The sequence below is a fragment of the Nicotiana attenuata genome, unplaced genomic scaffold, assembly GCF_001879085.1.
Source record: "Nicotiana attenuata strain UT unplaced genomic scaffold, NIATTr2, whole genome shotgun sequence".
NCBI lineage: Eukaryota > Viridiplantae > Streptophyta > Magnoliopsida > Solanales > Solanaceae > Nicotiana > Nicotiana attenuata.
Genome location: NW_017672128.1, coordinates 90,936 through 107,268, shown reverse-complemented (window position 1 = coordinate 107,268; position 16,333 = coordinate 90,936). Strand labels below are relative to the sequence as shown.

Genomic DNA, 16,333 nt, shown 5'->3' with positions numbered 1-16,333 from the left:
CTCCTCCAATATCAACTCCCGAAGCCCATCCACATTGGGAACACAAATTCGGCCCTGCATCCTCAGCACACCATCATCACCAATGGTCAAATCCCTGGCATCATCATGCTGAACCCTGTCCTTAAGGACAAGCAAATGCGGATCATCATACTGGCGCTCTCTTATGAGATTATACAAGGAAGAACGACAAACCACACAAGCCAACACTCGACTAGGCTCCGAAATATCTAATCTCACCATCCGATTGGCCAAGGCCTGAACATCAACTGCAAAGGGTCTCTCCCCAACTGGAATGTATGCCAAGCTCCTCATACTAACTGCCTTTCGGCTCAAAGCATCGGCCACTATATTGGCCTTCCCCGGGTGATACAGAATGGTAATATCATAATCCTTAAGTAACTATAGCCACCTCCGCTGCCTCAAATTAAGGTCCTTTTGCTTGAACAAATGCTGAAGACTGCGATGATCGGTAAATACCTCACAAGATACACCATACAAGTAGTGCCTCCAAATCTACAAAGCATGAACTATAGCAGCCAACTCCAAATCATGAACAGGGTAGTTCTTCTCGTGGGGCTTCAACTGACGAGAAGCATATGCAATAACTCTACCCTCCTGCATCCATACACATCCAATCCCGACTCTCGAAGCATCACAATATAAAGTATAAGATTCTGAAGTTGATGGTAAAACCAACATTGGAGCCGTGGTCAAAGCTGCCTTGAGCTTCTGAAAGCTCTCCTTGCACTCGTTCGACCATACAAATGGAGCACCCTTCTGCGTCAACTTGGTCAAGGGCGATGCAATAGAGGAAAATCCCTAAACAAACCGGCAATAATAACCTGCCAACCCAAGGAAACTACGAGTCTCCGTGGCTGAGGTCGGTCTAGGCCAACTCTGAACCGCCTCTATCTTCTTCGGGTTGACCTGAATACCCTCGCTGGACACCATGTGCACCAAGAAAGCTACTGAGCTGAGCCAAAACTCACACTTGGAGAACTTTGCATAAAGCTTCTCATCCCTCAATCTCTGCAATACAACTCGCAAATACTGTGCGTGCTCCTCCTGGCTACGCGAGTACACCAGAATATCATCAATAAAAACAATAACGAACGAATCCAGATACGGCCGAAACACACTGTTCATCAAATGCATGAACGCCACTGGGGCATTAGTCAGCCCAAAGGACATAACAAGAAACTCATAGTGCCCATATCTAGTCCTAAAAGCAGTCTTCATAATATCTGAATCCCTGATCTTCAACTGGTGATAGCCCGAACGGAGGTCAATCTTGGAGACACTCTCGCTCCCTGAAGATGGTCAAACAAATCATCAATGCGAGGCAGGGGATACTTGTTCTTCACTGTTACTTTGTTCAATTGCCTGTAGCCAATGCACATCCTCATGGTGCCATCCTTCTTCTTCACAAACAGAACCGGTGCACCCCACGGTGACACACTAGGCCGAATGAACCCCTTATCTAGGAGTTCCTGAAGCCGATCCTTCAATTTTTTCAACTCCGCTGGCGCCATACGATATGGCGGAATGGAAATGGGCTGAGTGCCCGGCACCAGGTCAATACCAAAATCAATATCCCTATCCGGGGGCATGCCCGGCAGGTCTGCAGGGAAAACATCGGGAAACTCCCTCACAACTGGGACAGAATCAATGCTAGGAGTCTCGGCTCCAACATCCCTCACGAACGCCAAATATGAAAGACAACCCTTCCCAACCATAAGCTGGGCCTTTAAGAATGAAATCACCCTGCTAGGAACATAGTCAGTCATACCACGCCATTCGGTCCTCGGTACACCCGGTATAGCCAAAGTGACTGTCTTAGCATGACAGTCTAGGATAGCATGACACGGAGATAACCAGTCCATGCCCAGAATAACATCAAAATCTACCATGCTCAATAGCAACAGATCAGCTCGGGTCTCCAGACCCCCAATAGTAACCAAACATGACCGGCATACATGGTCTACAACGACAGTATCGCCCACCGGGGTAGATACATGAACAGGTAAAGCAAGACACCCTCGGGTCGCACCCAGATGATGAGCAAAATATGAGGACACATAAGAATAGGTGGAACCGGGATCAAATAAGACTGAGGCATCTCTATGGCAGACTGAAATAATACCTGTAATAACAGCATCCGAAGCAATAACATCTGTCCTTCCCTGAAGAGCATAAAAGCGAGCCTGACCACCACCCGATCGACCACCTCCCCTAGGGCGACCCCTGGCTGCCTGACCCTCACCCCTAGCTGGCGGGGCGGGTGCTGAAGAAACTGGACCAGAAGATGAGGGATGACCCCTCTGCTGAGATGAGCTAGCAACACGACGAGGACACTCCCTCCGCATATGCCCAAACTCTCCACACACATAGCAACTCCCAGGTGCTGGGGACTGGGACTGAAGGGAACCCCTCGCGCCGGAGTGACTAGCTGATGCACTCGGCCTAGAAGAACCCTGAGCAGACGGAGCACGAGATGAACTCTGTGATGGAAGAGCGCTGAGAGATGGCTGACTCTGCTGAGAACCCTGATAACCACGACCTGAAGATCCTCCTCGGTACTCGGGTCGGGCTGACTGAGCGGGCCTGAAAGAACGGCCCCGACCCTGCTGGAACTAGCCCCTCGAAGGAGCGCCACTGTAACTACCAGAACCTCGAGGCCTCTTGGCCTCCCTCTCATCTCGATCCTGACGGAGAACCGCCTCAATCTCTCGGGCTATATCAACCACCTCCTCGAATGTGGCACCCAGCACTCGCTCCCTAGTCATCAGAACTCGAAAAGGGTAGTTGAGACCATCAACAAACCTCCGGATACGCTCATGACCTGTCGGAACCAGCCAAACTGCATACCGAGCCAACATTGAAAATCTCATCTCATACTGGGACACTATCATATCTCCCTACCGTAGCCACTCAAACTGTCTGCGCAGCTCCTCTCTACGGGACTGCGGTACATACTTCTCCAAGAAGAGAGTGGAGAACTCCTGCCAAGTCAAAAGTGCTGCACCAGCCGGTCTACGCCGCTCATACGCCTCCCACCAAGTGAAGGCAGCTCCAGTAAACTGAAAAGTAGTAAAAGCCACACCACTGGACTCAAGAATCCCCGCTGTACGGAGCATCTGTTGACATCTGTCGAGAAAACCCTGGGCATCCTCTTCCTCAGCTCCACTAAATGTCAGAGGCTAGAGCCTACCAAACCTCCCGAGGCGACGCTGCTCGTCCTCGGGCATAACTGGAACCCTGAACTCCTGTACTGGCACAGCTGGCTGAGCTGGAGGTGCCTCTGGAGTCTGTAATCCCTGCACTACCTGCTCAGGTGTGCGAGCAGCGGGGGTCTGATTGCCTCCCCCGGCCTGCGAAGTAGCTGCTGCTGCTGTAGTGGCTGAAACCACCTAAGCCAGGCCCGTGCACTGTCAAGATCTGAGCTAATGTCTCCTGAAGGCCAGGAATCACGATGGGCACAGCTGGTGCCTGAACTCGTGCTGCTGGAGCCTGATCCTGAGCTGGGGCAACTGGTGGATCAACAGGTGCTACCCCTACTGCTCTGCCTCTACCACGACCACGACCGCGTCCACGGCCTCTGGTGGTCTCAATGGGTGGTACTGGGGGTTGTCCGCCATGTCCTGTAGCTCGTGTCCTCACTATCTGTGAGAGAATAGATAAAGAGAGGTTTAGTACTCGGATCAACAAGTTCGCACGACAAGAATTCCAAGAATGTGAAGTTTCCTAAAAGGTTCTGCAGCCTCTCGAGGATAAGTACAAACGTCTCAGTACCGATCCGCGAGACTCTACTAAACCAGCTCATGACTCGTGAGACCTAGTAACCTAGGCTCTGATACCAACTGTCACGGCAAAAATCCCAAAGTCGACCGTGATGGCGCCTCTTATGAAGACAAGGCCAGCCAGAACAATGCCAACACCTCTTTTAAGCAGTTAATTACCATTAAAAAAATTCTAAAGCATGATTTAATAACAATAATTAGCGGGAATATGGAATATAATAGTAGAAACCATCCCGACACAGCCCAAACCGGGGTTTCACAAGTCATGAGCTACTACAGAATTTCTATAAGTCTACAAACAGAATATCTGATACAGAAGTCTGGAATAACTGAAATAACATGAAATGGGGGAGTCAAGGGGGCTGCGGACGCCAACAGCTACCTCGAAGGTCCGAACTCGCTGCCTGATCTGGACAAGGATATCAGTGCTCAGGAACGGACTCTGCTATGCCTGAATCTGCACACATGGTGCAGGGAGTAATGTGAGTACTCCGACCCAGTGAGTAATAATAATAAATAATAGCTGAAGATAAGAAAACACATAACAGCACAAGGCAGTTCTATATCAGGCAGTAAATCACTTAAAGCAGTAAAATTCGTGAAATCATGTGAAATATCCGTTTTAAAGGCAGGTAAATCAGGTAAAAAAATAACTAATAAGTGGTATATAGTAAAACTGCCCCTCGGGCCCAGTATCAACCGCTCAGTATAGTAACTCAGATTACTCTCAGAATAGTATCATATAGTAACCACCGCGGCGTGCAACCCGATCCATATCTCGCTGCGGCGTGCAGCCCGATCCATCGCTTCGGCGTGCAGCCCGATCCATATGGGTACCCGCGCTCATTGTGGGGGTGCAGACTCCGGAGGGGATCCTACAGCCCAAGCACAATATTGCTACGGCACGCAGCCCGATCCACATAAACATTTGCTGCGGCGTGCAGCCCGATCCATATAAGTATTTGCTGCGGCGTGCAGCCCGATCCATAATATATATAATATCCTCACTGTTGGGTTCTCAACCTCTCTCAGTCATTTTAGGACACAATAGTATAGGGTAGGGATCTCAGCCCACATATCTTCCCTCATTTAGGATTAACACTTATAAAAACGGTTCACATTGTTTAATCAATTAGAAACATGACTGAGAATGTGATTTGTACCAAGTAAAGTGAGGAAAATCAGTCATAATACCCCTAAGGGTTCTACAAGTCGGCAAGAGGCCCCAAACATGGCAACTAGCCCAAATCATGATGATAAACAAATCAGCTTAATCAAATACGCAGTAAAATATCAAACGGGACGGACCAAGTCACAATCCTCGGTAGTAAAAAACCCCGCGCTCGCCATTAAGCGCGTGTTTCATCTCAATATAGCACTACATTGTGCAAATCCGGGGTTTCAAACCCTCATGATATCATTTACTATCATTACTCACCTCAAGCCGACCAAAATCCTAGCTCACTATGCCCTTGCCTCGCAAATCGACCTCCTCGCACGTCGAATCTGGTCAAAACCACAACGAATACGTTACAATAGGCTAAGGGAACATAACCCAATCGAAAAGACTCGAAAAATATCGAAATTTACGAAATTGGCAAAACCCGAGCCCCGGGCCCACTTCTCGAAAAATCAGAAAATTAACATCATCCGATTCCTTATCTCCCCACGAGTCTATACATATCAAAATTACCAAAATCGGAGTCCATTTGACCCCTCAAATTCCACTTTGAAATACCAAATTCCCAAGCCCTAGCTTTACCCTCTTTTGATGAATTTCCACCAATTTCCACGTTAATCCTACCATGAAATCACGTATTTAGGTCAAGGAACTCACCTCCAATCACACCTAGTCGAAATCCCCTTCAATTTCCGTCCAAGAGCTCTCAAGGTCGATCAAAAATGGTGGAAATGAACTTAAGCTCGCGGAACAAAATGAGCTTTATAACCCTTCTCTGAATAGTGATATTCGCATCTGCGGTTCCTTTGCCGCATTTGCGGCTACCGCTTCTGCAGTTATACCTCCGCTTCTGCAGATCCTCATTAAGTCCACGACCGCTTCTGCGGTCCTCTATCCACATTTGCGGACCTCGCTTATGCGGAAACACCATGGCTTCACCCTTTTGCACCTGCGACTCTTCCACCGCATCTGCGGTCTCGCAGATGCGGCTCCCCTTCCGCATCAGCGAAATCCTCCATCCAGGCCAAATGCCCGCACCTGCGAGCCTTCTTCCGCACCTGCGCAACCGCATCTTCGATTCCTTTTCCGCAGATGCGGAAATACCAGAAGCCAGATACACAGCAATCTCATAAGTCCAAATTTCATCCCGATGGCCATCCGAAATCACCCCGAGGCCCCCAGGACCTCAACTAAAAGTGCCAACCCATCCTAAAACATCATTCAAACTTTTTCCAATCGTCAAAACACCACAATTAACACCCAAACTATCAAATTACATCGGATTCAAGCCTAAGTTCTTCTAAAACTTCCGAATTACGCATTTGATCAAAAACCCGACCAAAATACCTCCGAATGATCTGAAATTTTGCACACACATCCAAAATCACCTAACGAAGCTACAACAACTCTCGGAATCCCATTCTGAACCTCGGATCAAAATCTCACCTATCAACCGGGATTCGCCAAAATACTAACTTCGCCAATTCAAGCCTAATTCTACACCGGACCTCCAAAATCAATTCCGATCACACTCCTAAGTCACAAATCATCCTCCGAAGCTAACCAAATCACCGAAAATCATATCCGAGCCTTCTAACTTACAAGTCAACATCCGGTTAACTTTTCCAATACAAACCTTCCTTAAAGAGACTATATGTCTCATTTCCATCCGAAACCAATCCAAATCGACTCATTCACTCAAGACTCTTATAATAAAACATAAGGAAGCAGAAAAATGGGGGAAACAGGGCGGTAACTCACGTGACGACGGGCCGGGTCGTCACATGTGGATGTTCCGTTCTTTGTGTATTTGCTATTGCCTTGTTTAACCTATCTTATCTCACTGCTGTACTCACTATTACTGCTTATTTTTCATACTGTTAATTTATTATTATCTTTTAGCCTCAGTAGGGCCCTGACCTTCCTCGTCACTACCCAACCGAGGTTAGGCTTGGCACTTACTGAGTACCGCTGTGGTGTACTCATGCCCTTCCTGCGCATGTTTTTCATGTGCAGATCCAGGTACCTCCACTCAGGCGCACTATCCTTGAGGCGAGGAGATACACGGAGACTTTGAGGTATATCTGCCGCGTCCGCAGACCAGGAGTCTCTATTGTGTTCCAGCTTTAGTACTTAGTTTATTCCTTTTCTCTTAGTTGTCTAGATATTCTGGAGTTAGAACAGCGTACTATGTTTCTGTTAGCCTGTGGTTACCGTGAGTTTCCGGGTTTTGGGTTGAGATTTTAGACTTCCGCGATTTATTTTTGAGTTGTATATGCCAGGTGGCACTTACTTACCATTTTCTTCTAGTTTTGCTTAATTTAATTAAATGTTTCCGCAAGTTATACGAATTTCCGCATTGTTAGGCTTACCTAGTTGTAGGAACTAGGTGCCATCACGACATGTTCATGGAGGGTGAACTGGGGTCGTGACACTTTTTGATAGTATTAAAATGATATATCTTCTATCAATGAGCACTCAACATTTTGGGCTGAAATCTGATTCTGAACAGAACAGAATGAACCAATTACCTTGAAGTGCATCCTAAAGTTCAATCTTGATTTGGGAAGCATCAGATCTGAAATCTGATTCTGAGACTTCAACATTCTGTTGTTCTGCAGCTTTGTTTAGAGAAATGGTCCTTTGTGCTAATGACCAATCCCGAAATCTTGAAATCTTCTTAAAGTTTAATCTTGAACTATTATTATTAGTGGCTGAAACATTACTTCTTTGAGTTCTAAGCATTTCAAGGGAGTTTGGTAATGGAGGAGACAGGTGTGAAACTGTGATTTGAGTCTTTATTACAAGTGTTGAGGCTTTGAAGAGAGAGATTTCATCATCAATCAAGAGGTAAGTTAATCCCACCTCTTGTAAGTTAAATACATGGTTTTATTGCGGATTAAAGTATAGAAATTGGTAGAAAGTTGGGGTTTGAGGGGGAAACCTAGAAAATTAGTATTCTTAGATTTTGACCACGGTTATGGATATGAAATTAAGAGTAAATTATATATTTGAGTTCGTAAGGTTATGGGTAAGCGTTATCCTCGAAAAATTTCGGAATTCCGGGCGCGTGGGCCCGAGGCGATTTTGTCAACTTTTCGATCGGGGTTAGGAATTGTTATAAATTCGATTATTATGAGTAATTGAGCATATATTAATGGATTTGCATAATTATTGGCTAGTTTTTGAGCATTGTGCTTCGATTTGAGTCCTCGGAAGGGCGTGGAATACCGGTTATGGAACTTCGGAGCAAGGTGAGTCTCCTTTTAACCTTGTAAGAGGGAATTGTCCCCATAGGTGAGTTAATTGGTTATGTGCTCCTATTTGTGGGGGCTACATACGCACGAGGTGACGAGAGTCCGTGCGTAGCTACTATTATGTTTATGTCCGGGTAGTCTAAGACCCAAAAGCATGTTATACTTAGAATATTTGTAATCTTATTGACCGTTTGAATTGCTTAGATCACATCAAATGAGTAAATGAATTTCTACAAAGATTAAAATTCATTTTCTTGACTTGTAAAAGAGAAGTTTTCACCTCCTTGAATAATCGCTTCCCTGATGAAGTCTTGATTGACGGTTAAAAACGTGTGTTTTTATGTGTACCTGCGTCGCATGTATGATTCGCGAGCAGGGTGATTGTTTACTTATATTTGACCACGTCGCACATATGATTCACGAGCAGGATAATAGATACATCTATGGTTCGCGCCATTCGACCCTCTGGCAGTGCACAGTTTAAATATTGTTGGATCGGGCCGTACGTCCTCGGCATGAATTACGCATGCTTGTATTGCTTGCCTTGAACCTTATTGAAGTTTATATTGCTTCTTCCCGGCTTGAGAATATATGTATAATTGATGAAAAAGGAAATCGGAAATTTTCATATAAAAGAAGGAAATGTTTTCTTGCTTCACTCTATTGAATTACATTCATGTTCATATAAACCCTCGACTTGTTATATTACTGTTGTATCATTATTGGACCACTAGTAAGTGTCGAAGTCGACCTCTCGTCTCTACTTCTTCGAGATTAGGCGGGATACTTACTGAGTACACGTTGTTTTCGTACTCATACTACACTTGTTGTTTATTTTTGTTGCACAGGTTCAGGTGTGGCTAGCGGCTTAGTGGCATAGCGGCATGGTTGGTACGGAGACCTAGGTGAGCTGCATTTATCGAGGCGGCCAGCAGCCCGCAGAGTCTCCTTCAGAGTATTGTGCTGTATTTTCATTTCTGTCCACCTTGTATTCCGGACAGTTACTGTATTTTATTTTATTCCCTAGTAAATGCTCATGCACTTGTGACACCGGGTTCTGGGATGATTATGAGGTATTTTGTATTGATTTCTTGACTTTCATATTTAATTTGAAATGAGTACCTTTGACTAGTAAAATTGAAGGAAAATCAGAATTTTCACAATTATTTAAATGAGAATTTAATTAAGTATTTATGGTTGGCTTGCCTGACAACGGTGTCCGGCGCCATCACGATCCTTAGTTGATTTTGGATCGTGACAGTTGTTATTGTATAAGAACTATTTTTATATTTGACTTAAATTGATATTTGCAGGGCTTTGAGAATCTGAAAAGGTAAAAAAACTTAGAGGAATGAATTGGTGTAAAAATGTTGCAGGGCTCAAAGTTGGAGAAAATGTTGCGCCTCCTAGTCTTGATCAAACATTTGAAGGTGATACTCTTTTTCTTCATGAAAAAGAAGAGATGCAGGGCACTCAGAGAAGTGAAATAAGTATTTTATTATCTCAAGCTATAAGATTTTTTTGTTGTTATTGTACAAGATCTATTTTTATATTTGAGTTAAATTGAAATTCGCAGGGCCATGTGAATCGGAAAAGGTAAAAAAAGTGAGAGGAACGAATAGGTATAAAAAAGTTGCAGGACTCAAAGTAGGAGAAAAGTTGCACGTCACTTTCTACCATAATAGGGTTGTTGGGCAGCATCATGCCTCACTTACGAGATACTTAGGTATATTGGTCCGCAATCGTAATATGTGCCCATTGCGTGTATACTCATGGGCAGACATCAAAGAATATAAACTACAACACATGTAGGAAGTTATTACGGTAAAGATTTAAAGCATTACTTTCTTGATTTGCCTACTCCATTTCTACTTTTTAATACAATATGTTAACTCAGTTTCTTCTTCTTTTTATATCTCTACTGATTTTTAGACGTCCGTAACAAAGCTAAAAGTATTTAACATGACCAAGTACAAGAAATGTAATTCCATATTTCATTACTTGAATTTAAGTTCGGCAGAAAGGAAGAAAAAAGGGATATGAATTATGATCTACATATTTTTTGATAATTTTATTATGTACATTTAAAACTTTCTCGAATGCTTTTCAACTTTGGCCAAGTGAATTGCTTGTCTTCTTCTCTATGAAGTACACCAATCTATTTCCTCTTATATTAGAGTTGGTACAAATGATCAGTTCTAACACCATGGCAAGCAATTTTAAGCTATTACTTTTCATGTTTTCTTTCTTCATGCTTCGTTCATTTAGGGAACAAGCCTGTTTTAATATTGATGCAGCTTCCTGTAAATTTTGAGTATATGCTACTATGCATCTAAACCATGATGTACGAACTAAGAGTAGAAGTTGTAAATGAATGAACAGTAGATCCAATAAAGAGAAAGAGAAACAGGTTTCAGTATTTGCTGGTATGCTTCTAAACTGATGATATAAACACGATCATAAAAGTTGGTCTTTTTCTTTTCATTTGTCTTTTAAGGGACTACACTGGGTATGTTGTTGTTGTTGTTGTTGTGTCATATTTAATGATACTTATTAACCATTGTAGGACAAATTTGACAGTGATGACATAAATGATCAACGAGATAATGTCTTGAAACATATGAGAAAGTTATGGAACAATTGGAGAGGATCGATGCACAAGAATATTAAGTCTAAGCCATTCTGTTATGCAATAAAAGATGTGCCGATGGGGTAGACGAGAGTGATTGGGAATGGCTTGTCAACGAGCATTTTTTTACTGAAAAATTTAAGGTATGATTTTATAGCTATTTATTAATATTGTGTTATATTAAGTGGCTAACCAGAATTTTGCCGGTATATTGTTAATTTAGGAGACAAGTACAAGAAACTCGGTCAATAGGTCTAAGTTGAGTATGCCTCATCGTACGGGTAGTAAACCAATTAGGGAGATCATTTATGAAATGGTGAGTAAATCTTATAATTCTATTAAGAAACCTCATCTTTGTTACAAAGATTTCTTTGACTTCTTTATTGTAATGTGAAGGGTGGTAAAGATGGTAATCCACCAGACGTGGTAACTATTTTTTTTGAGATTCGTAAGTAGAACAACAAGCTTGTCGAACCTGAAACTAGTGAGAAATATGTATGTTTATTGATAAATTTCAATTTATATTTATTTATTTATTGTGTTGTATTATTTTAATTAAATAATTTTTCATTTTACAGGATAAAATTAAAGAATTGGTGCTATCTGAATCGTCTCTTACAAACATTGAGGTTGTAGAAAGGTGCTCCGAACAAAAGAGTCATGTAGTTGGATTTGGTGGTGGGATAACCTCTATGGAGTTGAAAGGTGGTAACTCCTCTAAATCTGCATTGTAGGAAAAGTTGAATGCTACTGTAAAAGAAAATGAAACACTAAAAGGACGTTTGGAAGGGCTAGAGAGTGAATATGATGAGCTAGAGAGTAAATACACACAGCTTGCAAAGATAGTGTTTGATCAGCCTTCATCACCATCTTCAACTGATCAATAGATTGAATCATATAATGGGTTAGTACATTGAAAATCCTATTTTACTCTAACATGCCGTGCGAGTTGTCGTTTTCCATCTCATCTTATTCATCCTCTTCTACATGATAGGCCCAAATCTTATGATTTCACAAGAATTCACTTGTAACAGTTAATTGCTCCTTAGAAACCGGCACCTTATTTGTAGAATTTGCTTGAGATATTGAGGCCATACCCAAACCAAAGAAAAGTTAAAAATCGTTATTTTGGAATTACTTAATGTCAAAGTAAGGAAACACAGTATTTTTAGGAAATAAACCTCTGCTGGCCATGCATCAGATTCTTTCAAGCTGATATTTGTTTCAAGTTGTATGAACTTGGGGTAAATGCAAGCGCTAGATGCATAGAAGAACCTGAACAATGCGATGGTCAGACATCAAACTAATCCAAAACAAATTAATGTATCTGAACTAACTTGACAAATAAATATATGTGGTAATGCATCAACTCCTGGTACTTTTAAACTTGAATTTTTGACATTAGAAAAACCGGAAAAAACATCAAACCAAGATAAAGAACTTTATTGTTGGTTATTCCCTGTAGATATTAGTTGCTGACCCGAATCACCTTCTTGTTCCCCAAACGACTCCATTAACTGTGAAGGAATCTCTTGTGCTGATGTGCAAGTTGTCTGAGCTCTAGAACTAAAGAACCTGTTTCTCTAGTTTTGTTTGTCATACTTGATTTTGTGTCTTGTAATTTCATTTTAGAAGTATCATTTTTTGGATTGTTCATTTACTTTTTATAATGTCCTTTTTAAATTTATTGTCGTTCTGGTATTCATGATGTCTGTTGATAGAAACATAGCTGAATGTGGATAGAGACAGCAGTCCTAGTGCCTAAGAGGGATTCATTCGGTTAGACAGCAGTCCTTGTGGCTCGATTAACCACTGCCCATTCTTCAGATTTTTAATTATGCACTGCTTGAACATCTGATTCTTGCATCTCTTCTACATCAAGCCCTTCCAGTTCTTGTCCCTTATGCACAGGCTGGGACATTGTTGCTACTGTGTCAGCTGCCCCCGTATCCAGTAAATTCACATTAGCATCTTCCAATCCATCAGTTCGTGCACTAGTACTATCACGAGCAGCGGATGCTTTAACTAGTGCACCTACTTCAATAGCTTCTCCTTCCTTAGTAGTCTGATCCACCCTCTTAATACCTGCTGGTTTTTCCACTGATACAACAGGTGCAACATTACCTATATTAACGTCCCTAGATGCAGCTCGATCCACAGTTGCATTCATTGCAACAACAACCTCCAAATTTGAACCTACAGTAGCTGGAACTTTTACAGATTCTTCAACATGTCCTGTCCCTGCTACTGTTTGTTGATTATTACCAGTGTTTTCTTTATTCAAAACCTCCTCTTGTATATTTATTCTAGCTCCTGAGGCAGTCGTATCACCTTTTCGATTATGCCTAGAATTAGCATCGTTTACAGCCTTATAAAGCCTTGCCAAGGCTGTAGTAGTAGGAACATCATCTGTAGGTTTAGATTGACCCTTTATCACCTTTGAAACATTACCTACTGGATTAACTAGACTTCTATTATTTCCAGTTTTTGCGACCTGCTGCTGCCCAATGTTTCCATCAGTTATTGCAGCGTCAATATCTCCATGCAACTTCCTAGTTTCATTAAGAATTTGTCGTAAATCACCTTAAAATTTTTCAACAGATGCCTGATCATCACAGTCCTCAGTTTCCACATTCAAAACATTATCTTGATTCCATGTCGCAATCAAACGGCATGTATTTTCATCATGCCCTTGGCGTTTGCAACATGAACAATATAATGGCAAGTTATCACAAACAATCTCCAGAATTCTCATCCAAGTATTGCAACGTTACTTTTTTTGGGTGCTTGTTCAAAAGAACGAGGATCGCTTTAACCCAAGCTGTGCTAGGTCTAATTTTTGATTGTGTAGCTTTATCGATTGCGATTGGTTTACCAACAGCAGCTGCGATGGACAGCAAAGCTCTCTTTCTAAAAAGATCTGGAGATAAGTTCGGCAACGATATCCACACTGGCCATAGAAGTTCCCTCTCTAGGATTGTAAGCAATTGTCCATGGGAACACCCTAAGCTGGTGTTCTTCTCCATTTAATGGTAGATAATTAACTGACCTGGATAACGATATAATGAAGTCATCATATTGATCAAAGCGTAGCAACAGTTGCCGACGCGCAAGCAGCCCGATCAAACAGTTTCCTTTCACGCCCAGATGCTTGGGCAGTAAACTTCAAATTTTAATTGAACTTATCACTTCTTTGGCTAGTCAACTTACTTCTTGTGAATATGGTTATCTATTTGTGCATTCGATAATTTAAGGTGTTATTTGTTCATTTTCCCTTTAACGTGTTCATTTTCTTCTTTAGTTGTTTATTCTTTGTTATTAAACTGGCATAAATTTATTATTTTAACAGATCAAAAACTTGAAGCCCGAAGAACTTATCCTTGAAGAAAGTGTAGAGCATGTTGAAGTACAAGAGGTTTTTGGTTCGTCAGCGATGGTTTAAAGACACTTTCTTATGTACATATATATGCTGCAATTTTACTTTTGTTCTTTTTAGGAATTATTAAAAATGATGATTAACTCATCTCATTTTATGCTTCCAGTTGTCTCTTGGATGAGTTTGCATTATTATTACTTTTCATTGTTTTAGTAAGATGGGTTTCTTACAATTTTGATTAGTTTCTGGTAAATATGATACTTTAGTTCTTTGTGTTAACAAGATATCAAGTATTTGGTTTATTTTCCAATGTTGTTGAGCGTGTATGAAAACATATAAATAATTATTACTATTCACATAATTTAACTTTTCATTATATTTATTATATTTTCATATTAGCGAAGAAAAATGTGGTCATTAAAACTCTTTAGCGACAGTTTTATCAAAGATAAGTGACTATTAACGAAGAGACTTTTGGTTGTTAAAAGTAATTATACAATTAACGAAGGGAATATCGGTCGCTAAAAGCACTTGAATTGACTTAATACATTATTTTTATTAAAGACTTTTAACGACCGGATAACAAATTAGCGAGGGGAAAATTCTGTCGCTAAAAGCATGTTTAACGACCGAAAATTATGTCGTCGCTAAAGATCGTTTAACGACCGGATTGTAAACCGGTCGTTAACTTTTAGTGTCGGGACTTTTAACGACCGGTGACGATCGGATTTTTTACGGTCGTTATCAACTTATAACTACCGGAATTGGACTTTTAACGACCATATTTCCCCTCGCTAAAGCTACATTTTCTTGTAGAGAAGTCCCATAACATAACACGGACCTACTAGAGGCCTAAAATAACACATAACAACATCAAAACGATGAATCGCCCCTCAAATCGAACTCAAATGAACTTTGAACCCAACTTCCAAAACTCTTGCCGAAACATATCAAACCAGCCCGGAATGAACTCAAATTTTGCACATAAGTCCCAAATAACGTAATGGAGCTTTTCAAATTCTCGGAAACACAATCCGAATCAGATATCCTCAAAGTCAACTTCTGATCAAACTTATGAACTTTTCAAACCTTCAAGTTTCCAACTTTCGCCAATTAGTGCCGAATCCTTATAGAAATATCCAATTGCAAATCCGGGCATACGACCGAGTCCAAAATCACCATCCGGACCTAACGGAACCATCAAAACTCTGTTCTAGGGTCAAATACTAAAAAGGTAAAACTTAGTCAACTCTTCCAACTTAAAGCTCCAATCATGAAGTTCATTCTTCCAAATCGATTCCAAATAATCTGAAAAATCAAAACCACCGATTCACACAAGTCATAATACATCATAAGATATTGCTCAAGACTTAAAATAGCTGAACGGAATGCAAATGCTCAAAACGACCGGTCGGGTCGTTACATGTTCCCCCACTTGAACATATGTTCGTACTCAAACGTGCCAAGACTTGTTCCAAAGCCATCAAACTGCTGTGTAACCTTACCATGCATATAACCGAGGGTGATCCCACGTCACCCTATTCCATATAAGCGCGACAACTCAACATATCTGAAGATCATTGTTTCAACCTTAGCCCGTAAACCACATAATCCAATTTCCAATGTCCGAAATTTCTTACAAGATCCGAACCTCGCATCTACACACTGTATAAGTCTGAACAAGTTGTATCAAGCCACAACCATAACCCAAGATGTAATCACATGACATGCCACATGCTCTCATACTCGTAGAAAAATTTTTGATCATAGTAGTTGCTCAAAACAACCCAATACCAGTAATACACCTCATATAAAAAAAACTTGTTCTAAAACCTTCGTACACTGTTGATGATGAAAGAAGAACGCAGAACTCATAACCATTCATCGTATCAAAAAGTCACGGAGCTCCCTCTCCTTTGACAAGAACTACAACCAAATTTCTAAGCTGATTAGTAACATTATCCTTCCAAATATACTGCGATCAGATCTGATAGCACCCATTCTAGGTTCAATCACCTTACCTCATCAAGCACAACTATTCTATTGACATGCCACACCAATACAACCTAAAGTCACAACCATTCAATCCGA

The 16,333-nt window shown here is 41.5% G+C and overlaps 1 long non-coding RNA gene across 1 annotated transcript; it reads left to right on the top strand.

Annotated features, from left to right (window-relative positions):
- Positions 1-10,982: 10,982 nt before the first annotated feature.
- Positions 10,983-14,403, top strand: LOC109211963. The gene is made up of 4 exons (XR_002065798.1): positions 10,983-11,009; positions 11,090-11,361; positions 11,445-11,770; positions 14,216-14,403. It is a non-coding gene; the product is annotated as an uncharacterized LOC109211963 (long non-coding RNA).
- Positions 14,404-16,333: the final 1,930 nt, after the last annotated feature.